This window comes from Mastomys coucha, unplaced genomic scaffold, assembly GCF_008632895.1.
Source record: "Mastomys coucha isolate ucsf_1 unplaced genomic scaffold, UCSF_Mcou_1 pScaffold12, whole genome shotgun sequence".
Taxonomy (NCBI): Eukaryota; Metazoa; Chordata; class Mammalia; order Rodentia; family Muridae; genus Mastomys; species Mastomys coucha.
The window spans coordinates 86769801-86796048 of record NW_022196894.1 but is presented as its reverse complement, the minus strand read 5'-3'; the positions used below and the strand labels follow the sequence as shown (position 1 = coordinate 86796048).

At 37.0% G+C, this 26248-nt stretch overlaps 1 long non-coding RNA gene across 1 annotated transcript in view; it reads left to right on the top strand.

Moving 5' to 3' along the window:
* LOC116086595 overlaps positions 1-17485 on the top strand; it is a 23817-nt gene extending 6332 nt beyond the window's left edge. Inside the window, exons 2-3 of the long non-coding RNA XR_004116992.1 lie at positions 6633-6706; positions 17408-17485. This is a non-coding gene — a long non-coding RNA (uncharacterized LOC116086595). The remainder of the gene's footprint in view (positions 1-6632; positions 6707-17407) is intronic.
* The last annotated feature ends 8763 nt before the right edge of the window (positions 17486-26248 follow it).

Sequence of the window (26248 nt, the reverse complement as noted above, 5' to 3'; positions counted from 1 at the left end):
CTCTTTACCTGTGTTCTTCTGTATTTCTTTAAGGGAGTTATTCATGTCCTTCTTAAGTTCCTCTATCAATATTGTAAAATATGATTTTAGATCCAGTTCTTGCTTTTCTGGTATTTTGGGATATCCAGGACTTGCTGCAGTAGGAGTACTAAGTTCTGATGAAGCCAAGTAGTCTTGGTTTCTGTTGGTATGATTCTTGCGTTTGCCTTTCTGCCATCTCTTGATTTCTTGTTTTAGATGTTCTTGGTGTCTCTGACTAGAGCTTGTCCTGTCCCTGCAGCCCTGCAACTCCCTTGTGACTTGTGAGGCCTGTGTCTCTCTGCTTGACCTGCCTTAGAAAGTCACTGGAGAGAAAATGGGGGATCTCACCTGAGTCTCTGGGTTAAAGCACTCCCTGGAGGCAGGCCCTCCACTTGCAGGGAAGGGGTAGAGAGGGTCGCTGGTCCACCTCTGTCACTGAGAAGCTGAGAGGATCCTGTCCCTGCTTCCCTGTGACTCCCCTGAGACTTGTGGGGCCTGTGCCTCCCTGTTGGCTGGTCCTGCCTGAGTCTCTGGGTTAAAGCGCTCCCTGGAGGCAGGCCTTCCATTTGCCCTTTTTCTCTTTTATTACTGGATATTTTCTTTATTTACATTGAAATGTTATCTCCTTTCTTGGTTTCCCCCCTCCCAGAAGCCCCCTGTGCTACCCTCCTCTCCTTGCTTTTATGAGAGTGTTTCTCCACCCACCCATCAACTCCCACCTCCCCACCCTCAATTCCCCTATACTGGGGCATCTATCTAGCCTTCATAGGACCAAGAACCTCTCCTCTGATTGGTGCCTGACAAGGCCATCCTCTGCTACATATGCAGTTGGAGCCATGTGTACTCCTTAGCTGGTAGTTTAGTCCCTGAGAGCTATGGAAGGGTCTGGCTGGTTGATATTGCTGTTTTTTCCATGAGATTGCAAACCCCTTCTCTAAGTCCTCTATTGAGGACCCCATGCTCAGTCCAATGGTTGACTGCTAACATCTGCCTCTGTATTTGGAAGGCTCTGGTAGGGCCTCTCAGGAGACAGATATATCAGGTTCCTTTCAGCAAGCATTTGTTGACATTAACAATAGTGTTGGGTTTTAGTGACTGTGTTTGGGATGAATCCCCAGGTGTGAGAATCTCTGGATGGCCTTTCCTTCAGTCTCTGCTCTACACTTTGTCTCCATATTTGCTCCCATGAGTTTTTTATCCTTCTAAGAAGGACAGAAGCACCCACACTTTAGTCTTCCTTCTTGAGCTTCATGAATTGTATCTTGGGTATTGTGAGGTTTTGGGCTAATATCCATTTATCAGTGATAGCATACCATGTGTGTTCTTTTGTGATTGGGTTACTTCAAGATTTTATTTTCTAGTTCCATCCATTTGCCTAAGAATTTCATGAATCCATCATTTTTAATAACTGAGTAGTACTCCATTGTGTAAATGTACACATTTTTTGTATCTATTCCTCTGTTGAAGGACATCTGGGTTCTTTCCAGCTTCTGGCTATTATAAGTAAGGTTGCTATGAACATAGTGGAGCATGTGTCCTTATTATATGTTGGAGAATCTTTTGGATAACTCTTGTAGGCCAGTTTAGAGATAGGAAAATTGAAATACTGAAAGTTAAAGCAGATTTCTAAAGGAGTATGTCCCATAAATGTATGACAATATTGTTTGAATTTAGAACGTATTCCTTCAGAATTCATACATATTCACTTTAATAAATACACTGAAAGACTCACTAATTATAAACAGAACATTCTTGAATAAGTTTGTTCAAATTGTTCTGGTTAAATATCCTCTTAAATTTTATGTAGAACTAAACCTGGCAATGTATTTAGAGTTGGAAAAATTTACATTCAAGATGCTGCTAAAGAAATGAATGAGGTAGGTTTCCTACATACACTGCCTATGCCAAGGTTTTATAATGTTATAGTAGTACAGTCTTTGAGGTGTTAGAAGAAAGACAGTTACTCATGTAATAGAATAGGGAGTCAAGAACCATACTCTATGTATATAGGAGTTTGAATTGCTGGAGAAGTGACACTGAAAATCTCTGTGGAAAGGTCATTTACTCTGTAAGAAAAATTCCAATACTTTTATATAAATATAAAAACAAGAAGAGTACTTATGTTGAGTGCCAATGTTTACTAACATGGATGTTTCTATCCAGGGAACACTTTCATTTTACATCTTGTGTGTGAACCCAGTCACAGTTGGGGACATGTAGATGACCCTGCAGACTAGATTTGTTTGAAGCAGAAAACAGAACTTGTCTCTTGTGTAACAACCACATTAGGTCAGCTAAGGGTCCCACAGGCTGACTCAGTGATATGGTTCATGTTTTAGATAATAGAGGTAATGTTCTCATGAATGTTTATCTTATTCTTTTATTTACAGCTCACATACACATTTCCTTGTGTTACTTAGTACACATAACACTTTCTATGTGGTAGCTGTGTTTTTCCTTTCTCTCTCTCTCTCTCTCTCTCTCTCTCTCTCTCTCTCTCTTTTGGAATCAGGGACTCATTTAAACCACACTGATCCTGAATTTTCTGTACAGCCCAGAATGGCTTTTAACCTAATTATTCTTCCTCTATTGGGATCACAGAGGAGTGTGATATTATTTATTAAGAGAAAAATAAAATTTCATTTTTCCTCATGTAATATAACTCCAATCAATTAAAAGAAACATATTTTAGGAAGCTTATGAAGTAGTAGGTTTCCATATGAGAAGTCACAACTTTAAAACAAAACTGAAGCTTCTTCCAGTTCCACAGAATGCTGTCTATTGTCATTGCTCTTGGCCACCCACAATAACTTATTTGTTAAGACTTTATTGTTGAAAACACATCAAATACTTTGGTCATGGGGCATGGAAGATTCAAATTGGTGCTGTCTTTAAAACTCACTTTCCTTTGGCTATCTCTCACATTACCAGGAAGTGTTCTGCAGGCTGAAGAGACAGAAAATCCTCAGTAATCTAACCCAGTTGTGAAATCTGGGAGCTACAATACTGATTGGCATGGAAATATATATCCATCTGTGCAATCGTGGCATCAATGTTATGGAAGTAACCGATAACTTTCAAATTGTGTTTAAGGCTTACTCTACAAGAAAAAAGGTTGTGCTATAACACTGACCATGAGCTAACTTCCTAATTCATATGTTAAAGAATTAATCTTCAATATGAGTCCTTTAGAACATGGGACCTTTAAGGATAATATTGCTTTTAAATGAGATCAGAGTTGTAAGGTCTTAACATCATAGGATGTGTTTGTCATATGAAGAGAAAGAGAACCTGGGTCTGTAGCAAATGAAGTAGGGCCCATAGGAGCACACAGGAGGGAGTCATCTTTAAGACAGGAAAGACTATTCGAGGAACAACATAGCCTTAACCTATGACTACCAGCCTTGGAAGTTTGAGAGAAGAAACAATGCATAGTGGTCTCAGATGCTAACTTGAGCTAAAACAACCTCTCTATTCTGGAGTTATAAAAGCCTGAAGAAAAACTTGATGATAATTAGAGATGAATAGCTTCTAGAGTGGACATCTTTGGTAAAATATTAGCATTAGTACCATCTTTTCATTTGCAATTTTATTTGTTCACTAGTATTTCATATATATCTCCCACAGGATTATCATAATTTCAAGCCCCACTATAAATCATTTATGGAAACCTCTGAATTAAGTAGTTCATAGCATTGTCACACTGAGTTGTAAGACAAGAAATTAGTATAGTTTAAAAAAAACCTAGCCAGAGGTCTGCCAGATGATAAAAGTTAGAGAACCTATGTACTTAGCCATTTTGTCTTAGTGTGCACGTTAGGTATGTTAGTTTTTTCCTGTGTGCTGAAAAACTTTCAGGATCTCTAGCTTACCTAGAGTACTTATCTTAAAATATTCTCACTAGACTTTGCCCTGGTAGGGATAAATACGAGTTTGCTTCCATTGTTTTGTGTGGGTCAGCAATGATACTGAGACAGAAAATGCCAGTAAATAGTGCTCTCATGAGGGATAAGCTGTCATCACTGTCCAAATCCACACAACTGTGTTCTGAGAGCAAAGATTCCAGCTCATAGCACTCATTGCAGAGAATAAATCTTGCATCAGAAAATTCACTGGAGAAATAAATATATGCATTTTAAGAAGAAAAGAGGCATTTAGCTTCTTCAAAAGTATGTAAGGGGAAACATTATTAACAGCAGAAAAATGAGTATACTCATTTTAAACATAAAATGCACATATAAATGTGTGTAAATATTATATACTGACACAGAATGGTTAAATGGAATGATTTCTGGCCTGGGACTCAGAAGGACTTCTTAAAGTCACTATAGTTAGCTTTTGCCCTTGGTACCCAATTGATGTGAACTTCAGTTCAGGCGTTGTGATAAATCCATACATCAGTGGTCCATTTTCAGCTCAGTTGGCCAGACATTAGTAATTAGTAGTTATTTTAGTTTCTTATTGGTGTTTTTATTAACTCCAATATTTCTACTCCTTTGCTTCTCCTATTTCATGGTTCATATTTCTAAGTCTTCTCTCTCATGTTTCTGTCTTTTCCCACCACTACGGTGCCCTTATCTCTATTCTGGGATCTCTTAGCTCTTCTCAGACCACCTGATTCTTGATTATTCTGCGTTTATTGTATCCCTTGGCCTCTTGGATAATCTACAAATCTAGATTATTTGAACATTTGAAGTCCTATCTTATATATTTCTCAGTTTATACAGCCAACGTCGTGTTTGCCAAGTCCATATGAGTCTGATACATAGAAAAGAGTCTAAAACTCAACTCATAATTTCTTTTCTCTAATCTTTTACTACCTAATGTTTTCTCTACCTCACTTGATAGCAGGTTCATCCCATTTAGTAAAAAGTGGTAAAAACCACAATTGCCTTCCACATCCAGTTCATCAGGAAATAGATTTGGCACTACTTTCAGAATATATCTGTAATTATTATCCATAGCTCTGACCCTTCCACCAGTGTTCATCTAGATGAGTGTGAAGATTCTGTACATAGCCAGGGATCTCCTTCTACTCTCTCTATCCCATTTTTATCATAGCAGTCAACATAAAATTTCAAAACATAAAGTTCATTCCTATGTCTGTTCAACACTCCAATGCTTCCTTGTTTTACTCTGTGAAAGTAGAAGTTGTGTAATTGTCTGCAAGAACCTTCCTTACCTCCTAAATATGTGTACTGTTTTTCCAATGCTTTCTTTGTGGTGACCATGAGGGATCTTTACTTTTCAAAAATATAGGGGCCTTCCTCTTTACGTATTCTTTCTTAAAGTTCTTGCTGCAGATGTGAGTATAGTTCACCCATTTTTTCCTCCCTTAGGCTTAATGAAGCCCAGTCAAAGAAGGTATTCTAAATACCTGCTCTTATGTTTCTAATTCCTGAAGTCACAGATCCTTTTGCCATAGTGTAGACAACCCACCTTAACTACCCCGGTTATTCCAACTAGCTTGCTATAGCATATATTTACCACTCATTGAATTTATGGTCTCCAGTGCTGTTCAGTAAATGGAATAAAGTGTAGGAAGTTAAGCAAGTAATAGTCCTTCAATGAATCAGGTCCCAATATTTAGAACTCATCAATATAACTTTATTTGAATAAAGAGTGTCTATAGATCTTTAGTTAAGCTTGAGAAGGTAAGAGTGCAGTGCATTATGTGTGTGGCTTATAAATGTCCTTTAATGACAGAATCAGAAGAATTGGCAGGTAGAAGGAGAGAAGAGAATATGTCCTATATAGAGACTGTAGACATAAAAGCCCAGACAAAGATTTCCATAGTCTACAGAAGGTAGAAGAGGTAATGAGCAGACACTCTCCTAGACCCAGGCCTCACAGACTTCTTCACTTCATCCCATGCAGAAATTTGGGGCTTCTAAATTCCAGAGCTATGAAGAAATAAATGTATTGATAATTCATTACAATACAAAGAGGATCTTCGATAGTTTCATGGAAAGAACTAGTGAGTTATTCAGTGGCTGATTTCAAACATCTGGTACAATATTTGAATCCAGAAAGTAATAGTTGACTAAAAAAAAATAATATTGATTTTTCTCTTTGTGTAATACTAACCTTGCCTCCTCCATAGGAGGCAAATCTAAAAATCTATGATAATTGGTATTCTTATAAGTGACAGAATGATCTTTGACATTTTATACCCAGAAGTTCACTTTGGCAGAAATGTTCACATTGGCCAAGAGACACTGTGAATGATTCTTCAAGCTTGAGACACTGTAGACATGTAGTTTCAACATCACTTATCTGAAATCCCTGGGATGAAAATCATTTCAGAAATTTAGTTTTAAAGTAGATACACAGCTCTAATAAGGTATCATGAGGTTGGGGCTCAAATCTAAACATTTTTTAAGTTTTATATACATCTTGTGATGAAGACCTGAAGGTAATTTTATATAGTGATTTTACTGAGCCAATATCATGACCTGTCATATGAAGTCAGGTATGAAAATTGTCTCATGTGGCCCCCTAAAACTTTCAGATTTTATAGCATTATAGATTTCTTAATTAAGTATATTAAACCTATGTTTGTGTTTGTAAAGATAAAACATCCATCATTTCTCATTCTTTGTTGAAATCAGAGCACAGGATTCCTGAGATACATGACTCTCCTTGGTTGTCTTTTGAACTGATCAGATGAGAAGCCCACAGAGAGGTAATTTAAGCATCACTGTATTTAGAAAAATATGGCATACAATTTTGAAGAAGAGCGAAGGAAAAGCTACAATCTACAACCCAGAAATATTCCTGCTAATTTTCAGCATTTATTAATAATAGCTTTGAGTAGCCTCTCTTTGCTTTTGTCTGGTCTTAACCATGTCTTTCTTAGAACTGAGGCTGCAATTGTCTTGCAGCTTGGAGACCTCTGTGAGCTCTTTGCTTGAAGTCCTCTCACAAGGCTTCAAAGCAGCCTTTTATCTTTTCTTTTGTGAAGACCTTATGTCTGCACACTAAAAAGGGAAAGTTCCGTTTGTCATTTCAACAAGATCTCTGTTTATGGCTCTATTTCCTCTTGTAGACTCCTACTTCAAACCTTCCCTTCCCCCCCAAAAAAGAAAGAGAGCTTTCAACAGCATGATCAGGCATATTCCAGATTTACCGATTCTAAACAATGATTTTCCTGTGAGGCTCAGTCCTCCATGTGAATTTGTGTCTAAGTAATCTTTCCATTTGCACTAGACACACTGTGTTAGAGTGATTATGTTACTTTGAGATCTGAACACTATTATGAACTTACTCATATTTACGGATATTATCTCTATGAAGTTTAGTTTCACCAAAACAATTTATAAGTTTTAGTATCTTTTAAATGCCAAAGAAAATTGAAATATTTTTACTAAAACTAAATAAATGTTCTTTTTATGTCATATTTTTTCATTCATATGTCCTCTTAATAATGTCTATTTGGACAAATAAAACTATAAACCTGTAATTTATAAATTTATACTAGCCGATACATAATTTAAAACAGTGAGTGGGCTAGAGCTGTTTTAATTCAGTTGTCATCTGTACAACCCCACTTTAATTTTGATCATTTCGTATACTGGTTCTGTGTGGTAACCATAGCCTAGAGTCTTCCTGTCCTCAAGCTGTCTTCCTTCTCACCTCTATTCTCCAGTCTGTCCTCCACAACATATTAGGACGATCATTCTTAGAAACCTAAAATACTTGTGATTTGTGGTGTGAGTGTGTGTGTGTGTGTGTGTGTGTGTGCACATGGGCACATGTGAGCATGTGTGTATAGGTGTATGTTCTGTGGCATGTGTACAGAAGTTACAAGTCAACTTGTAGGAGTTGGTTCTCTCTTCCTACCATGTGTGGTTGAAGGAATAAATTCAAGTTATCATGTTTAATGATAAACTTCTTCTTCTCTGGGCCATCTTGCTGATCCCAAGAATGATCTTTTGGAAATTAAATGGCATGTCTATTCAGTGGGAATCTCCTTCATAGCTATAGAAATATGCTCCACTCTACAACTTGGCACCAACCCCTAATCTCACTAGTGATTTGTGATGTGATAAATGTTTTATATCAGTTACCATTTTTATTTCTGCATTAGTTACTTCTCTATTGTGTCACTAAAACATCACAAGTGAAGCAACTTAAAGAAGAAAAAGTTTATTCTCATAAACCACTGGCTTGTGGTTGCAGTGGATCCAAGACCATTGTGCAAGAGACAGCATGGTTGCAAGTGATAGGAACAGGATCAGGATGTGAGTTCTTACATTTTGAATCTCAAGCACAAAGCATAACAAGCCAATTGGAAATGGTAGAGTCTTACTTATCTCAGAGCCCACACCTAGTGATGTATTTAATCTAAAGGGTGAATCACCTAAACCTTCTACCCAAAATCACCAAAGAGGAACCAAATTTTCAAATGCCTATTACGTTGGGATCCATTCTCATTAAAAACCACCACATTCCATTTTCAAGTTATGCTTTCTTGAATTGCTTGTGTCTAAGTAAACAGTCCAGTATTTCAAATTTAATTTTATTTGTTTATTTTTATTTATTTTATTATTTTTTAAAGAAGTATTTATTTATTTATTTATTTATTTATTTATTCATTCATTCATTTATTTATATGAGTACACTGTAGCTGTTTTCAGACATACCAGAAGAGGGCATCAGATCCCATTACAGATGGTTGTGAGCCACCATGTGTTTGCTCGGAATTGAACTTAGGACCTCTGGAAGAGCAGTCAGTGCTCCTAACTGCTGAGCCATCCCTCTAGCCCTATTTTATTCTTTATATTTAAATTTTGATTTGTATGCATGCTTTACCTGCATATATATTTGTGTACCATGTCTTATACAGTTATATTGCATCATCATTTTGCTGAGACATAGTACACACCATTGTCTCCTGGACTTGTGCTGTCTCTGAGGTTAGTGACAACCTATGAGAAATATTAGTTGCAGCCTATCATTTTAATGCTTTAGGCTTAATGACACATGACATATACTCCATTATCTTCATCTATTCATCAGTTAATAGACATATAAATTGATTCCATAACTTGGATTGTGAATCTACAACAAAGATCAATATGCAGCTATTTCTGTTACATGTTGTCTTAGAGCTTTTCAAGTAAGTACCTATCAAAAAGTAGTTTAAGTGGCTGGAGAGATGGCTCCATAGTTTGGAGTACTGACATCTGTTTCAGATGACATGGGTTTAATTCCTAGTACCTACATTGTGATTGAAAATTGTAACTCCAGTTCTCGGGAGATTAAATGTCTTTTTCTGCCTCTGTGAGTCTCAAGAATGCATGTGGTACACATATGTATGTTCAGGAAAGCATTTATAAACAAAATAAATAATGAGAATATTTTATGGAGTATGGTTCTGATATACATTGTTCATCCTTCTTTTCATTTAGATACACATGTTAGGTAGGAGGTATAACTCTACATGTTGCTCTAGTAAAGCATGTTTTCTAATGAGGTATCTGGGTTCAGATAATTCAGGAAATTAGAAGGATTATGATCTAGTGAATTATTTTTTTCTCTCTGTTCACTTCCTACTATTGTATAATTTTTGTGAACATTAATGTCTCTGTATTTCTAGTTACAGAAAAATGACATGATGCTTTGGATGAAATACATCTCTTAGAATGATTTGATTCACAAGATAAATAAACTTCTTACATCTCTTTCAATCCTTCAGAAGTGAAATCCTGTCCCTGGTAACATGATCTGCCTGCTGGTCTCTCACTCAAGTACTCTATAAAGATGAAAGGTTGGCAATCAAACATTTATCATTGGTAAACAGAGTACACCAGGGGACTTCAAATATTTTTAGAGCCTTAGGTTTTTCAAATGAGGAATTTTGCATTGAAGACCAAAAGAAGAACGAGAGAACATTTTTTTAAAAGTTCTTGTTATATTGCACTTGAGAGAAGGCTGAACAACATTGGCCTCCAGGCTGCTTCTTTATTTTTTAATTGGTTGAGTTGTCCAAAGGATGGCTTGAGTCCTGTACAGGTCAAAGGGGGTCTGAAGATCCTGAAACCATTTAAGGGAAATTGTATGTCTCCTGTAAAATGCTCTGAACTAAATGCCTATGGTGTTCTGTGGGTTCTTAAACAAGTATACCAGGGAGCCAGAATGATGGCTCTATTTTGTAGATCTGATTTTTAGAAATTTTTAGAAAGAATTTGGCAAAGAGTATTAGAATAGTGGTAGGGACAGATTGGCAGCCAAATAAGTATCATGCATTATGCTTCCCTAGAAACATATAACAAATGTGTTTAACTCTAATTACCCTACTTATTGTAAATTATCATTTATTCTGAAAATGAGTTCTTTTCTATACTTATATTTGTTGATACAAAACAGAAAACTAATTTGCATTAGCTACATTTATCCGTGGGGAATTATATCTTTACTTATGGTGACCACATTCTTTTAATATACATTTTTCTTCTTTGAGATTTTTATACCTGCATATGATGTACTTTGGATATATTGTCTCTACTCCTACCTCTAATGTACCTCCTTTTCAAGTGAACTTCCAGATCTCCAACCCCTCCAAATGCCATGTGATTCTTTCTGTAATCCACTAAGCCTACTTTGTGCTGTTCCTATATGCATATAAATGGAGCCATACACTGGAGTCTAGTCCTTCTGCCAGAGACTACAGTTTTAAAGAAAACGAACTATCCTTCTTAAATATTGTCACGACTTGTCCCACTTCTTACTGTGGTGCTAGGAAGGGAGAATCACTCTTCTTCTAGGGTGTGGTCTCTTGTCAGTTCCCCTATACCCCAGTGGATAGCCCCATAAGCATTCACATATAAGCAGTACTAACTGGAAGTAAGAAGTCATGAATTTGGGAGGGTGATGTGTTTGGGCAACATAATGGAATGAGAATGTGAGTGAGCAGAAAGAGGAAATGGTGGAATGGATATAATCAAAATTTGTGGTATCCATCTATAAATATCTTATGGGATAAGCGTCTTAATGAAAAGAGAATAGATTGTTTACCATTTAGATAATCTTTGGTTTTGAGACAGGCTATTATTTGGGTCAGCATCTCCTCTAACTTGGTATGTCATGGAGAATGACCCTTGAGCTCTGATCCTCCCTCCTCCACCTTTCACACTTTTAGGCAAGAGGCATGCTCTACCATGCCTGGATCATTTAGATAATCTTTACATAGTATCTTTGAAAACCTCACCTATATAGTGAGTATGTGTCACATATCCATGTGTTGTGAGCTTGGACCTCTATAGGCCAGTAATGGGCTGGTACCATGTAATGGATGGACTGGGGAAGTCCTGAGAACATTGGTGTGCCTGTTTATGGAAGGAATTAATGCATTTCCCATTAGATTTGAATGACTTCTTACCAGACAGTTATATAAGAAAGAGAAAGCCTGACTCCTGATTGTTTTAGCTTCCTGCTTTGTCATGTGGCCTTTCTATATGCACTTTTCCCATGATACAGCCCTCTGTGAAGTGGTGTAGGTAGGGTGGCCTTCACCAGATTTGCTAAAAATCTTATGCCCCGATGTTTGGACTATCTGCTTTCACACTGTAAGCTTAAGAACATTCATTCCTTCAGTCAGTGCCTACCCTAAGGTATTTTGTTACAGCCGTGGAAAAATGGCTTAGCACACTGACCAATACTGATAATTTGAGAAAACATAATTTTCAGAGTAGCTACACTTAATATAATCCCCAGATTTTCATTCTTAGCTTCATATTCTTTATTCCCCAGTGATAATCAAAAGGCCTCTGCACACTATTATAAATCTGATACTTTTACTACACTGTATGCTCAAGGTCGTAAGCATATACTTGAATGCATTAGTTACATTTTATTTCTTACTTTAGATATTGTCTAAAATATTTGTCTTAAAAAAATCACTTGGTGACTCTGGGCTGATTATCATTGTATCCCAGCTTTTTTGTATTGAAGAATTTCTCATTTTGTTCTTGCTTGATAAATGATTAAAATAATGAATACATGCAGGGAAACTCAGTGGTTGAACAGCCAAGTATCCTGTATCAGAGGATTCATCATCTAGCTCTGGCATTAGAACTAATTATCTATATCACTTGAAATAAGCCTCTATAATTCTTGATATTTTAACTGGGGCTTTGTGCTAAATCACTGATTTCCAATCCTGCTTGTCCATTACAATCCCTCAGAAAGCTTTTTAAAAAGCTTTTAATTTTAGGCTGTATCCCAATTGAATTATGTTCACTCTGTGTGGCCACCTGGCATGGTAGATGTATATTTTAGACATTCCAGGTGTTTCTATTGAACATTAAGTTTTCCCAGAAATGTAGAGCATTTACTTTATCTGAGCGAGCGGAGCGTTCTCTGTTCATAACAGAATCTCTGGACGTGTTTGCAGCTACTGAGCATGAAAGCCTGGATATCAAACACAGGAGATGACTCTGGTTCCTGTGTATGCCAGTTTCTCCCTTTCTACCATGTTCAGATAAAAATACTTTACAAACTAACTGAAAACAAATGGAACAGCTTTAATAACAAAAAGCAACTTGTGTTTGTGACCAAAGACAAATGGATGTCCTGAAACAAACTAGAAGTCACACACTCAACCCTGCATACATACAAGACTGGATTTCAAGCATTATTTATTTATCAAAAATCCTAATAAGACTTTACAATAGGAACGTATACAACTCAGAAAAGAGATGACTAACACAGGATGAAGAAAGAATCAAGCTCCGATGTTCTCAAACTGTGGTTCCTGATTCTTATGGGAGGATGAATCACCCTTTCACAAAGGTCTAATATCAGGTATTTAAATTATGATATATAACAGTGGCACAATTATAGTTAGGAAGGAGCAACAAAATAATTTATGGTTGGGGTCCCCATAGCAGGAGGTAGTGTATTTTAAAGGGTCACAGCCTTAGAAGTTTGAGAACTACTCATCTAAATAAAGATGCACCTATACTTGAGCTGGTCACTCTGCAGATGTCAGGCTAATCAGGCTATGGGTGCAGTGGCATTCTATAAAGTGACTCAACTTGGACAAAAGGTGACAAGGGAAGTAGCAGCCCACAGGAAAGCTGCATCTGGATGTGTTACCCCTGAAGAAGCTGGCAGTTACCCCACACAATTTTTTCTTCGTTTTCAATATGAAATTTATGGACCTGATAGTTTTAACTACCAAGGCATTTAAGTTACAAATATATGGATAAATAAATTACTTCAAAATGCAATGACTTAAAGCCACACAGGTTGTTTTGTCATTTTATGATGAAGGCAGGGATTCTGATATGGATTCTCTGGGCTCTTTTTTTTTTTTTCTGTGAGTTCCCTACAAGCATCAAGAAAGTGATAAACTGGTACCAGCTCTATAGTCATTGAGACTGGATACAGACCCTCTTCAAAGCCTATTCACATTGCTGTGGAAAGCATTCAACTCTTAGCTGTATGTTGGATTGATAACTTAGCTGCCCTGTAAACACCATTGCTCCTCACTGGGCCTTCCACCCAATTGTGTATGAACTGGATCTGAGGGTGTCAGCAAGACAAAAGGTATCCTTTTATACCTTGATTGTGCAAATGACATTTTGTTACCATTACCATATCCAATCCATGAGAAACAAGCCATAGTTTTGACTTTGCACACCAGAGGAGAGCCTAAACAAGAATATAGAATGTGGTAGATGAAGGTCATTTAGTGTCCATTTCAGAAGACTGCATGCAATTCATGGAATAAGTATGGGGAACATGCCCCTGACTATGGCTGTTAATTTTCTTCCAATTGAGTTCTGCACATTCAGGTATTCTTATACGGCTGATTGTTGTTATGACTCCAGCTATGGCTATTATAGCATTTGAATTTCCAAAGAAGACACATTATCATTTCCTACTTTATAAATTATGTGCTCTCTTCTACATTCAGATCATGGTATACTCTATTAAAACTCCCACAGTGTAGACAGTGCTCCAATATTTCTTACCAACTTTCTCTCTTCCTTATCAGGTATAAGGAGTTTAGTCTATGACCATAATCTTTCATTCAGTCACACTTTGAAATCAGAGTACTTGAAGGCACTCTTCTCAAAGAAGGCATTCATAAATAATGACATTGGTTTTTATAACCCCTGGTTGTTTTGGCTATATAATTTATCTTCTATTACCTCCATGAGGAAGGAAATGCAAATGAGTTCCCTAATAAACTTACTTAGCTAAGCAAGCCCACTATTTTTCTTCATTAACACACATCACGAACTTTATGGTCTTTTATACTTTATTGGACCTTGTGATTCCCACAGGGATCAGGTCTTTTATGTCACATAAAAAAACACACTGGATAATGAAACTTTATAGCTTCACATCACCACATCTTATTTATACAAATACGCATCGCCGAATTAGGATAGCCCTGAGGAAAGGGTTGTACTTTCCTTTCAACTCGTGTCATGTAGAGCCATCAGCCAGGTTGTTCCAGATACAGCACAGGCTGATAATATTCAACTTCACAAAGAGAAGCTTTAAGTGTTCAGGTAAATCTTTTGAGAAATAATTACTAGGTCAAAACTGTACAAAAGTCCCACTAGCATGTAGTGTGTTGCTATGAATGATCAGATTCAAATAATTTTATGATATTTAATCACATAGTTAGAGATTTGGGGAAGAATCTGACAGGTATGAGCTATCAAGTAACATGCAAGGCAGCATGTTAAAATTATTTTAGATAAACTTCAAAAAAAAAAAACCCATGAGGTAGACTTGACATTGGAAGTTATAAATTTAAAAAATGAGGCTATAAATCATAAAATGTTAATATGATTTTATAGTGACTGTCATATTGTTTAGGTTCTGACTGGATTCCACTGATTTATTCCATATATATGTATATATGCACATATATACATATATATGGAATCATATATATATACACATATGTATATATGTACATATGTATGGAATAGATATATATGGAATAGACATATATATATGAAATATATATGTAATATAGAGTGGATCTTGTGCTTCTTTTATAGTTAACTGTATAAAAATATGGTCAAATAATTTCTTGTCTTGTATTCTAAGTGATTATATTTTTTATATTTTCATGGACATTTGTTCAATCTGAAAATTTATGTAATTCCAATGATAAGAAGTATAATGTCTATTGTCTACAGCACTGTTTTAAAATGCACTGGGATACAACCTTAAGTGTTTTCCTAGACTTGCTCACAGAAACATTAATATTAGAAAGGGTTTCCAATACTCCTTATGAGAATTTCAGAAAGATGCTTTCTCTTTCTCAACAAATAATGAGGAATTGTATTGCTTCATATTTTCATTTTGTGGTTACTATTCCTACTATTGAAAAGTCAGCTCAGACTGGTGACATCCAACATGCTCTAGCCTTTCAGTAGAGCAGTAGGAGGTGTGATGTATAGGATGATAATTCGGAGAAGCTCCTCAAGACTTCAGTTCATGGAAGGCTTTGCTGCTCTGCTCCAGTTGAGGGTTGTCACCAGCAAGCAGGGAATCAGGGTATGTTTTAACACCTTGAAACAGACCTAAAGTTACAACCTTTCAGAGGTGACCCATATATCATGAATTACATAATCATGTGGTATACTGACCTAAGTAGATGAATCCAATGTCCTTTTTCAGTGCCAGAGAACTTAGTGGGATGAGACAATGCTATGCAATAAGAGTCACAATGTGATTTCTTCTCCAGTCATCAAATCTTGCTTTTTCTACCTCCTTCCAGGGTGTTGACCCCAAAGTTACAACCTGATAAATACCTGTGGGAATGATGTCCATTTCACTTTTGATTTCTAGAAAACACAATGTATGGGTCCAGTTTTCAACCATGTTTCAGTCCAGTGTTCAGTTTACTACATCTGATATAGCATGGGCCATTCTCAGGGGTTGTCCTTTCAGATTTCCAGAAGGTTAGAGGCCCTGCTAAGGTAAGAGATATTTAACATCCACACACTGGGAATATGAACTATACATCTCTTCTGCCTTACAGATTTTCTGTCCCCTTATAAGAATTTTCATCTTTCTCTGTCAGGGCCAGTAAGCAGGAGAGGGTAGGGTGGTGAGCAGGGGGAGGGAGGGAACAGGGGTTTGTTTTTGTTTTATTTTATTTATTTATTATTTATTCATTTATTTATTTATTGGAGAGGAAACTGGGAAAAGAGATATTGTATGACATGTAAATAAAGAAAACATCTAATAAAAAAAAGAAAATAAAAAAACCCAAACATTATTTTTATGTATAAGTGCTTTGCATACATGTATGTATGAGAGATGGTTCTACTCCCACTCTTAGGAGTTCTACAAGAAGACCAAGCCATACAACTATAGCATTTATACAGATCAGACCCACACAGGCTTTCTGATTGTCAGCTCAGTCTCAGTGAGACCCTATGAGCCCAGGCTAGTTCATTCTGTAGGTGTGTGTGTGTGTGTGTGTATGTGTGTGTGTGTGTGTGTGTGTGTGTGTGTGTGTGTGTGTGTGTGTGTGAGCATGTGCGTGGTGTAGGTTTGATCCTCCTGGTTCCTACAGTCCTTCACCCCTCTTTCTTTGGATTCCCTCAGCTCTGGCTAATGTTTGGTTGTAAGTCTCTGTATCTGTTTCTATCAGTTGCTCGATAAAATCTCTCTGGCTCTGTGAGCCTCTTCTGTTACGCTCTGGTCTAAGGCATAATAGAATATCATTAGAAATAATTTCATTGACATTTTTGCTGGTCTTCATGCTTGGTTCTATCCTAGGACTCTGGTCTACCCAACCTCTTGTTACTGGACCTCCAGATTCTGTGTCAGGGGTAGCCTCCTTTCCATGACATGGGTCTTAAGATGGACCAGTCCTAATTTCTTTATCCTTAGATGTAATAATCTACAGAACCTAGTCTGGTGTTAATAATTACTATTATTTGGCAACTTTTAGTGGATGCTTCCTCCCCTTCTTTTTAAATTTTCTTTTTAATAGTGAAAAGCACATGTAGGAGGTTTACAATATTAGCCACATTGAAACAGGGAAAAATGATTCCAAGATTACCTCTCTGTAAATCTCAAGTGCCTTTGAGATTAAGAGCTACATAGAGAGTTAGGACTATGCCCATCTAAGCTATCTTGGTCTAGATAAAGTCCCACTCACCACTGACGAACTATTGGGGCTCCCCTTTCCAGAGGTATGACAGGTGATGGAGACCTGGTTGGTGACGTTTTCTCATCCCAGTCTGAGAACCCTAGGACCAATTCCATTGTTCCCTAGGGAAAATTCCTAGGTAAGGTCCATTGATTTAACAGTCTAACAGTTAAATTGGGTGGGTTTCTTTAAAATACCATTCCCCAAACCAGTTACATTTTCCCATTTTATGTTTTAAACCCTCAGTCTTGAGGTGGAATTTCCTTATGTCTGGAACAAACAGAGCCACGTGTGGCGCCACACATCTTTAGTCCCAGCACTCAGGGAACAGAGGTGAGTGAATCTCTGAGTTTGAGGTAGCTTGGTCTATAGAGCATGTCCCAGAAGAGCTGTGACACAGAAACCCTGTCTTGAAAAGCCAAAATAAAATAAATTGACAAACTAAAAAAATATAATAAGCAGGACACCAGTAGTAATCAAGGTTACAGCAAATGTACTCTGTGCCAGGTAGCACTGCATTTGAATCATTTCTCATAACCTCTTGGCTTTTAATTACTTTCAGAAGAAGTGCCATAAGTGACTTAGACTTTTTGGTTGATACAGGCCCCGCATCACAGTAGTGGCTGAACTATTATGGATTAGTCAGTTGTTCTTTCTGGGTATATTTATATCTGACACTGTAAATCCAGCCAAAGCTCCATGATGGAGGAGCTCTTAGGCCTTCAGGGTGAACTTACTACTGTTCTTTAACTAAATCACAGTGGTGCTAAGGTATCTTTTAAATATTTACATTTATGCCCGGATACAAGTGCTACTCACAGCCTTAATTAGAGAAGCATCTCTTTGAAATTGCAGAGGTGTATGCAGAGGTGCATGGCTGTCCCAGGAGCTGAGAATAAGTGAAGTCTGAGTCTTTAGCCTTACATAGAACATGTATACTGTCATGCCTAAAGCCCAGATGCGTATCAGTAGAGAGAAGGAATGGGAAATACTGGCTACTGGGCATGGCATCAACACAGCCATGACCTTTCAGTAGCCTGCAACAAGTTTACACAAGACTGGATCCACCAACAGTCTATGGGTGATGAAGGAAGGGCAAAGGATGTCTTACTACTCCCTGTAAAAGTACTCAGAGCTGATGGATTATGGGGGTGTAGTCACTTAGTTGTGCACACAGTAGGTGCTCATCAAGTCACAATGTATAGATTCAAAGAGATGATTTTGCTTAAGTTTTAAGCTATAACTAGAAATGTGAATGTTTGTAATGGAACTGTAGAAAAGAAAGAGGAGGGATTAGAGAAGTCTGTGGGCTAATCAGAATGCACCATACTCTTTATTATTTATACCAAATAAGATAAATCTTTATAAATCTGAATTAGAAAGTTTTGGGGGTTATTCCTTTAAAAGGCATGTGGATGTCTCTAAATCCCAGTACCTTACAAGATGACTTCATTTGGACTTATTGCCTGGGTGGATTTAAGTAGTTAAGACGAGGTCACCTAAGGTAATAATGACTGATGACCTGGTAAGAAGAAAATCGACACACACACAAACTAACCAAGAGACTACCTGGAAGGACAGTGCCACAGTTGGAGTAGAGTCCAGGAACCAAGGTCTGGAGTGGCTGCTAGCAACACTAGTAACCAGGGAGGGGGATAATGGGGAACCAATTCTTTCCAGAGAACTCAGAGAAGATATGGCCCAGCCAAAACCTTGGCTGTGGAGAACTTAGCTTCAAAATGGAGGTAAATAGATTTCTGATTTTAAAACCATCCAGGTTGTAGTATTTTTGCAATGGATGTCTGCAATGAATACAATGACTATGTTTCTGTTCTTCCTGTCATTGTCTCTGGCTATTTATTTTTAATTGAGCCAGAATATCATGTAGCCTGGCTGGCTATCAGTTCACTAGGGATAGAAAGAATGACTTTGAAGTCTGATCTCCCTCTTTCTACCATCCAAGTACTAGGATTATAGGTGTACAAAGCATATCTCACTTATAGGATGTGAGGAGTTGAACCTGGGGCTTTGTACATGAAAGGTAATCACCCTTGCTACTGTGCTACCATCTCATTCTTGTCTCTGGATTTTAAATTCTGTGTACGTGTTTAGAAGTCCAAGTGGAAAGAAAATGCACTTAATCATGAAAAGGCAAAAGTAAATAAGAATCCATATCTTATTACTTATTTCATAATAAAGCTAGACTATATTAAGTGGCTCAATTTTTTCTCATAAGCATTTGTCCATTCCTGAGGGATATATCAGCTATAGTGCAGAGAAATTTACTTTTGGATTTTAAACGAAGTACCTATAATATTATAAATTTAAATTGAGTATGTAAAAAAATAACAATTTTTGCAAGGATTAATTAAGCATTTTTTAATTAAAAATGAAAAATGTAAGCTTTTTAAGATTTGAAGTACCAGAAAAGTAGTTAATATCAGAGCTAAAAATAAATTTGATGAGAGGGGCAGGAATTCAAATGCTGAGATTTGCAATTCAAATGCTCAGTTGTGTGAGAGGTCAGAGAATCTGAGGAGAGGGAGAATGAGGTTGCCTCCTTCATCCATGGTGGCCAGCACAGAGGAGCTACTGAGCAACAGAGAGGGAACTATGGTTATGAACAGTGGATGAAAAAATTAGGCTCCCCTATCTGTTGAAAGTGTGTGGATGAGTCCTCAGGTAGCTGTTTTAGCTTTAGACTTCTAATAGAAGCCACAGGAAAGTTCAACCACAGTAAATGTATGTCAGAAAAAGAAATCAGCACCATCGTAACTGTTCTTTAACTTGTTCCAGGCTTTCAAAGTCTCTACCTTAAGCATAACCTAGATGTCCACAGTTTCCACAATGTATCAGTTCCCACAATGACCTCCAGTACAATATCAATAACTACCAAGGAAGAGTCCTGAGGTATGAATATAGGGTATAATGTCAATAGCAAAAATCCTAAGTTTACTGTTACTATATTCATGGGCTATCTATACCATCAAGATCGATTATACAAAACTATAGGATTCCAACTTTTCTTTTATTTAATATATATGAGTACTCTATCTTTATGCATGTCAACTTGAGAGAGATGGCATTTGTTCCCCTTTTGTATGGTTGCAACCTGTGATGTGGTTGCTAGGAGTTGAACTCAGGACCAGGAAGAACACCAAGTGCTCTTAACTGCAGAGCCATTTCTAGCTCCACAACTTTAATTTTTAATCTTACAATTTGTGTCAAAATAATATCAAATTCTTCTACATATGAATGAATGACAGTTTTAAACAAATATATACTTATTTATTTAGTGTGTGTGTGCATACATGCCACAGTGTGAATATTGATCTCAAACAACAATTTGTGAAAATCAGTTCTCTTCTATCATGTGCTTTCAGGGATCAAACTCAGGTATCAGACTTGGTAGCTATCATGTTTACCAAATTTATCATCTCTCATTGGCCTTGAGTACAAATTTTTAAGGCAGTTGGAAATCTTTTTTTATTTTTTAAATAATTTCACAGTCAATTAAAAATCTGTTTGTTCAATGACTCAAATGACAAATACATAGCCTACCTGTGGACATATAGATTTACGTATAGATTAAACATATTCCTTTTTAGAGATGAAGGACTCGGTTGACTACAGAATATGCTTTCAGGTTTTTTTTGTTTTTTTTTTTTTAATTTTTTTTTATTTTTTATTCTAAGCAGATGTAATCTCCTTGCTTTGGTTAAAAGATGAACATTTTCAAACACATTTTTGCTTGCACTGCTTTCTTAATGTCATCTCCTGACACCAGGCTGAAGGCAGTCATCTGAAGATGTACTATAATGGTTTTCACTGAAGAGGTTTGTGTTTCATTTTCTGTTGAGATCCCATTCTCTAAAAGTAATGATTCCAACTATGCACAGCAGAATTCAAGTGTGCTGCATTTTAAAAAAGTATACAGAAATATATGAAGAGAATACCAAATCAAGCATTTGTAAGCAGGGACACTAGGAATGAACATTACTCTGTAAATAAGCTTTAAACTGAATCTCAAGACAAAATGACTTAGCTGGAAACCCATTGGAGATACTCTGGATTTTGAGGGCACATCAAATCCCACATTCATCACACATTTACTGGGATGTTAGCAACTGAAATGCAGAGTTGCCAGCAATATTGGGCTTTTGCAAAATGATAACTACCTATAAGCTTACGAGATGACAGGGTATGTCAGAGTTTATTGTGGACTTTTCAATGTTGCTTACATGGCACATAGATAAATGGATAATAAAACCATTCCTCTGGGTGGAAAATAGTCAAGTATGTGACAAGAAAATAAGATTTGCTGTTGTTGTAAGAATCTGATTAAAAAATACTATGGGGAAGTTTTTGACGGTGAATTCTACCTGGAAGTAGCCCCCACAGTCTCCCCAAAGCTTCAGTAGTTACAGGGTGAAGGAGGGGAGGGGCCAAAGTTGTTAGAAAACAGACAGTGTGCTCAACACTGACAATTTCTATCACCAAGATGTTAGCCATGATACAAAGCGCTGTCCAGCTCAATGATAAGTGATTGGAATACATTTAAAATAAACAGCATGCATGGCTGTCCTCTGAAAGGGTTTACCAGCAGATGACTGAGACAGATGCATATAATTACAACTACCATTCGACTGAGTTTGGGGACCACTATGGAAGAGTTATGGGAAGGATTAAAGGAGCTGAACTGGATGGCAACCCATAGGAAGACGAACAGTGCCAACTATCCTGGACTCCTGGGAGCTTCCAGAGACTGATCCACCAACCATGTGCTGGTCCAAGGCCCCAGTACGTATGTAGCAAAGGACTGCCTTGTCTGGCCTTAGTTGGAGATGATGTGCCTAATCCTGCAGAGGCTTGATTCCCACAGGGTAGAAGGCTATCAGGGTGGGTACCACGTCAGAGGCAAAGAGGATGGAGATTGGGGGAAAGAACTCTGCAAGGGGGATAGATAAGGAGAAAATTTGGCATGTAAATAAATAATAAAAATAGAGAAAAATAGAGGGATGAAATTGGAAGGCAAGAAACTAAATGAAGAAATGAATCCAACGAATACACAAAGCCTGAGGTAGTGACATTCTACAATGGCATCTAACTTTATTCACTTTTCAAAACAAGAGGTGATAATGGTTTCTTTTTTAAATGTATCCCTAATGATGGATCAAGATACATTTAAAATTACATCATGTCTCTTTAAAATTGCTAACCAGTGAACAAAACAATCTGGTATGTGCTATAAACTTTTTGCATCACATTCTGATTTTGATAGAAGACCATGATGTAGACTGCAATCAGCTGGATCCAGAAACTCTCACAATCCTTGCTACTGTAGAGAAAACCTATATCCAGGGGTCTACTGAAATGCTTTATTAAATAGGACCTGTCTACATTTTGGGGTATGTGACATACAGGCATTCTTGCATGTGTAGAGAGGTCTTAGCTTTCTGATAGAAGCCTGAAATGGTCAGGTTCTATACTGGTGTAGCTGAGGTTTATGTTTAGGACTGTAAGAAGTCTTAGGACTTAGGACTTAGGACTTGGGGGAAGTCTTGTACCTTTACACAAAGATATAACACATATTTCTTCTAAGTTTGTTTTGCTGTATAACAACCTAGTCCCTATTTGGCCGCCTAAAGAGCAAAGATCTTTTTTTGGACTCAGTTGAACTCCTTTGGCTCTACTAAGAGTTGGTGGGATGCTTCCCTCTTGATAGCTAGAAATCCTGGGACCTACTTTGTTCATGTTGTGGTGGATGCAGGATGGCACTGACAGGAGTGTGTGCAAGTGACTGTGACCTTGCTACTGGCCCTATCTGTTCAGATTTTCAGACAGAGCTTCAGTAGTTGTGTTGTTCTGGACATTTTCCTGTTTCATCTTAAGTATCTAGCATGGTTGCATGCAGCTGTTCACGCTATTCCTCATAGTCACTACATGTTTAAAGTAAGTGGCAATACCTCTCTCTTCAAGTACCATTTCAACGGTTGCCATGTTTTCTTTGTTTCAGAAGTTCAACATTAGCTCATTTTGTTGATATACCCTCCATCCAAAAGAAAAACTTTAGTTCTGTCAACTTTCTCTACTGATTCTTGTCCCATATTTTATTTATTGCCATTAATTGTTAGTTTCTGTTATCACCATTATTCTGTTCATTATTCATTTTTTCTATTAGCTTTGGATTTAGCTTTTGTTTCCTTTTCTAATGTTTTCAGCTAGAGTTTAAAACATTGTTAAAATACATGCTTTGCCTTTTGTAAATTTAAATCATATTTATTTATTATCTGATGATGAATGTATTGTTTTATATATAATAAAGATTTACCTTATGTTTCAAATTATGTATACATTAAGTAATGTTTAAGTTAGATTATAACAATGTTATTTCTTTATAGTGGAATAATCAAAATTGCTTGTTTTGGGTTTTTGGACTATACCATAATGTTCATCTTTTCTTCCATTTATGTCTAACAGAGTTTATAGAAACAATGTTATATAGTATGCATCTACTCTGGCTATTAGCTCTCCAGACTATGAGAATAAACTCATAAACAATGCAGCTCTTCCACCTTGATTGATAACATTGGGCTCTTTCAGAAGGTGCTAAGTAACATCACACTTTGTTTTAGTATAATGGACTATAAATTCAATTATTGTGGTGTGTATCTGTGTCTTTGTTATATAACAATAGAGGATGGCCGAAGCTTCTGCTAGCAAAGGCAAGGAATTCCTCCTGGAAATGGAATAGCGGGTGCTTGTTAAAATAATAATAATGGTGCCATTATGTTTTACATTACCTCATTTGATTGAATTTTACAAGGTTAGTAGTGTTTTACAAAAATCTGGATAAATACATCTTCTTAGATTTTTAAACAAGGTACACTTGATAAATACAAGAAATTAAGAACACAGTACAGAAAAGGACCGAAGGAGCTGAAGGAGCTTGCAGCCCCATAGGAGGAACAACAATATGAACAAACCAGAACCCCCAAAGCTCCCACGGACTAAACCACGGACCAAAGAGTACACATGGAGGGACCCAAGGCTCCAGCTGTGCATGTAGCAAAGGATAGCCTTGTTGGGCATCAATGGGAGGAGAGGCCCTTGTCCTGAGAAGGCTTGATGCTCCAGTGTAGGGAAATGCCAGGACAGGGAAGTAGGAGTGGGTGGTTTGGTGAGCAGGGGAAGGGGGATGGGGTAAGGGGTTTTTGGAGGGGGAACCAGCAAAGGGGATAACATTTGAAATGTAAATAATGAAAATATCTTTTAAAAAAAGGACAGAGTATTAGCTGCTTGTAAACTCAAAGATCCCTCACAGTAAACAGTAGCAAATAAATCACAGGTGAAGAATGAGAAATTAAAGCATACTCCAGAACAGTTTTCGCCATGGGGCTATCACCCAGAACCACACTGCCTACAGAGTTCTCTCAGTTTATAAATATTTCCTACATTTGGTGTTTTCTTCTTTACAAAACAATACATATCTGTAATGTATAAATGATATGCAGAGAGATGATATACACCATCTTTGGCCTGACTCCACACACCTTTATTTACTTCTATTTCTAACATGTAAAAAGTAATTTATCTGTGTTCATTTGTTAGGCAGACATAGTGAGCTTGGAATTGTTGTTTTAAATAACAACAAAAATGGCATCATACTGGGCCTTTTATATGTACCTAGTATATCCAGTAAGTCAATATGCCCAATATTAATACTATGTACAACAGAAGTATAACCATGTACTTATATTGAATATAATATTGCATTTGAAATTGTTTCAGAGATTTTTTTTAATTTCATACCTCTTTCTTATTCATTTGTCTCATGAATTTCAACATTATATACCAGATCCATCTCCATTATATACCAGGCAAGAGAGATAGAGGAATAGAGAAATGGGAAGATAAAAAGCAACTAGTCAGTTAATTATTTATAATACACATACATGTATACATATGTATATATATATACTTGATTGCATATGTAGGGATATAGATATTTAATATATAGATACGAGTGTTTCATTTTATTATTGTAATATCATTTGAGCTACAGAAATATTGAGCTCTTTACAGTATTCTTGAACCCTTATAGAAGCTTTGAACAAATTCCTTTGAACGAATGCCTGAGTAAAATAGGTACTGAAGGTTTTTAACCTCTTAAAAGCCATAGCCCAAATTCAAAAATGGCCACAGAATGGTGAAATAATAATAATGATGATGAAAATCAAAATCCCTTTTCTAAGCCTTAGAGAGTTCTCAGACAGGCAAAAGTTATCTCACAGATGTTATGTCCATAGAGGAAATAATTTTCTGTAATCTAACATTTCTTTGTAAAGCTCAAAAACATGAGGTTAGACTGTTTGGCTTTTGGGCAGACTGTACCTGCCCCTCCCCTGCAGCCTCAGTGGAATGACCAAATTCATCCCTTAGTTTCTCTGTCTGCCTTATCTTCTCCAAAGCGTCCTTCTCTTTTTGCTCAAAGTCTCTCTCTGATTAACTTCAATGGAGCATTCCTCTGGACTCTAAAGTGCATCTGTTTTCCTGATTCACAGATCAAAGCTGCACTACAATAACCTGGTCTTTGCTTTATCTTAGCTTCATCTGTGACTCCTTGTTTTGAAAGGAACAGGGGGAGTGGGATCTTCTGGGAATCCCCAGTGCTCATTACTCAGTTTCGGCCATTCTGCAGAGGGGACTTCTGCAATTGCCTTTACTACTGACTTAGATGGTCTGCTCTGTAATAGTATGCCAGCATAATTTTCTTCACAGACCTTTCTCAGAAGCTCATCAGTGCCACTACTTCATGTAAATCTCCTTTCTGACATCTTATAATGCTGTATTTCTATAGTAGTAGAAAATTATATGTTTCCTTCAAAGGTTTACACTGGGGACTTTGTAAATACTGAGTGATATTTTATTTGCATTCATATAAAGAAAACCCGGTTGAAAGTTTACAACTCTAAGATAAATAAGGGGTTAGCAAACTCCAGCACTTAAGATCAATGAGCAGTTCTTGATCTTAGAGCAGAAGCTATTGGCGTTCTCTTCAGGAAATTTTCCCCTGTGCCTATTTGC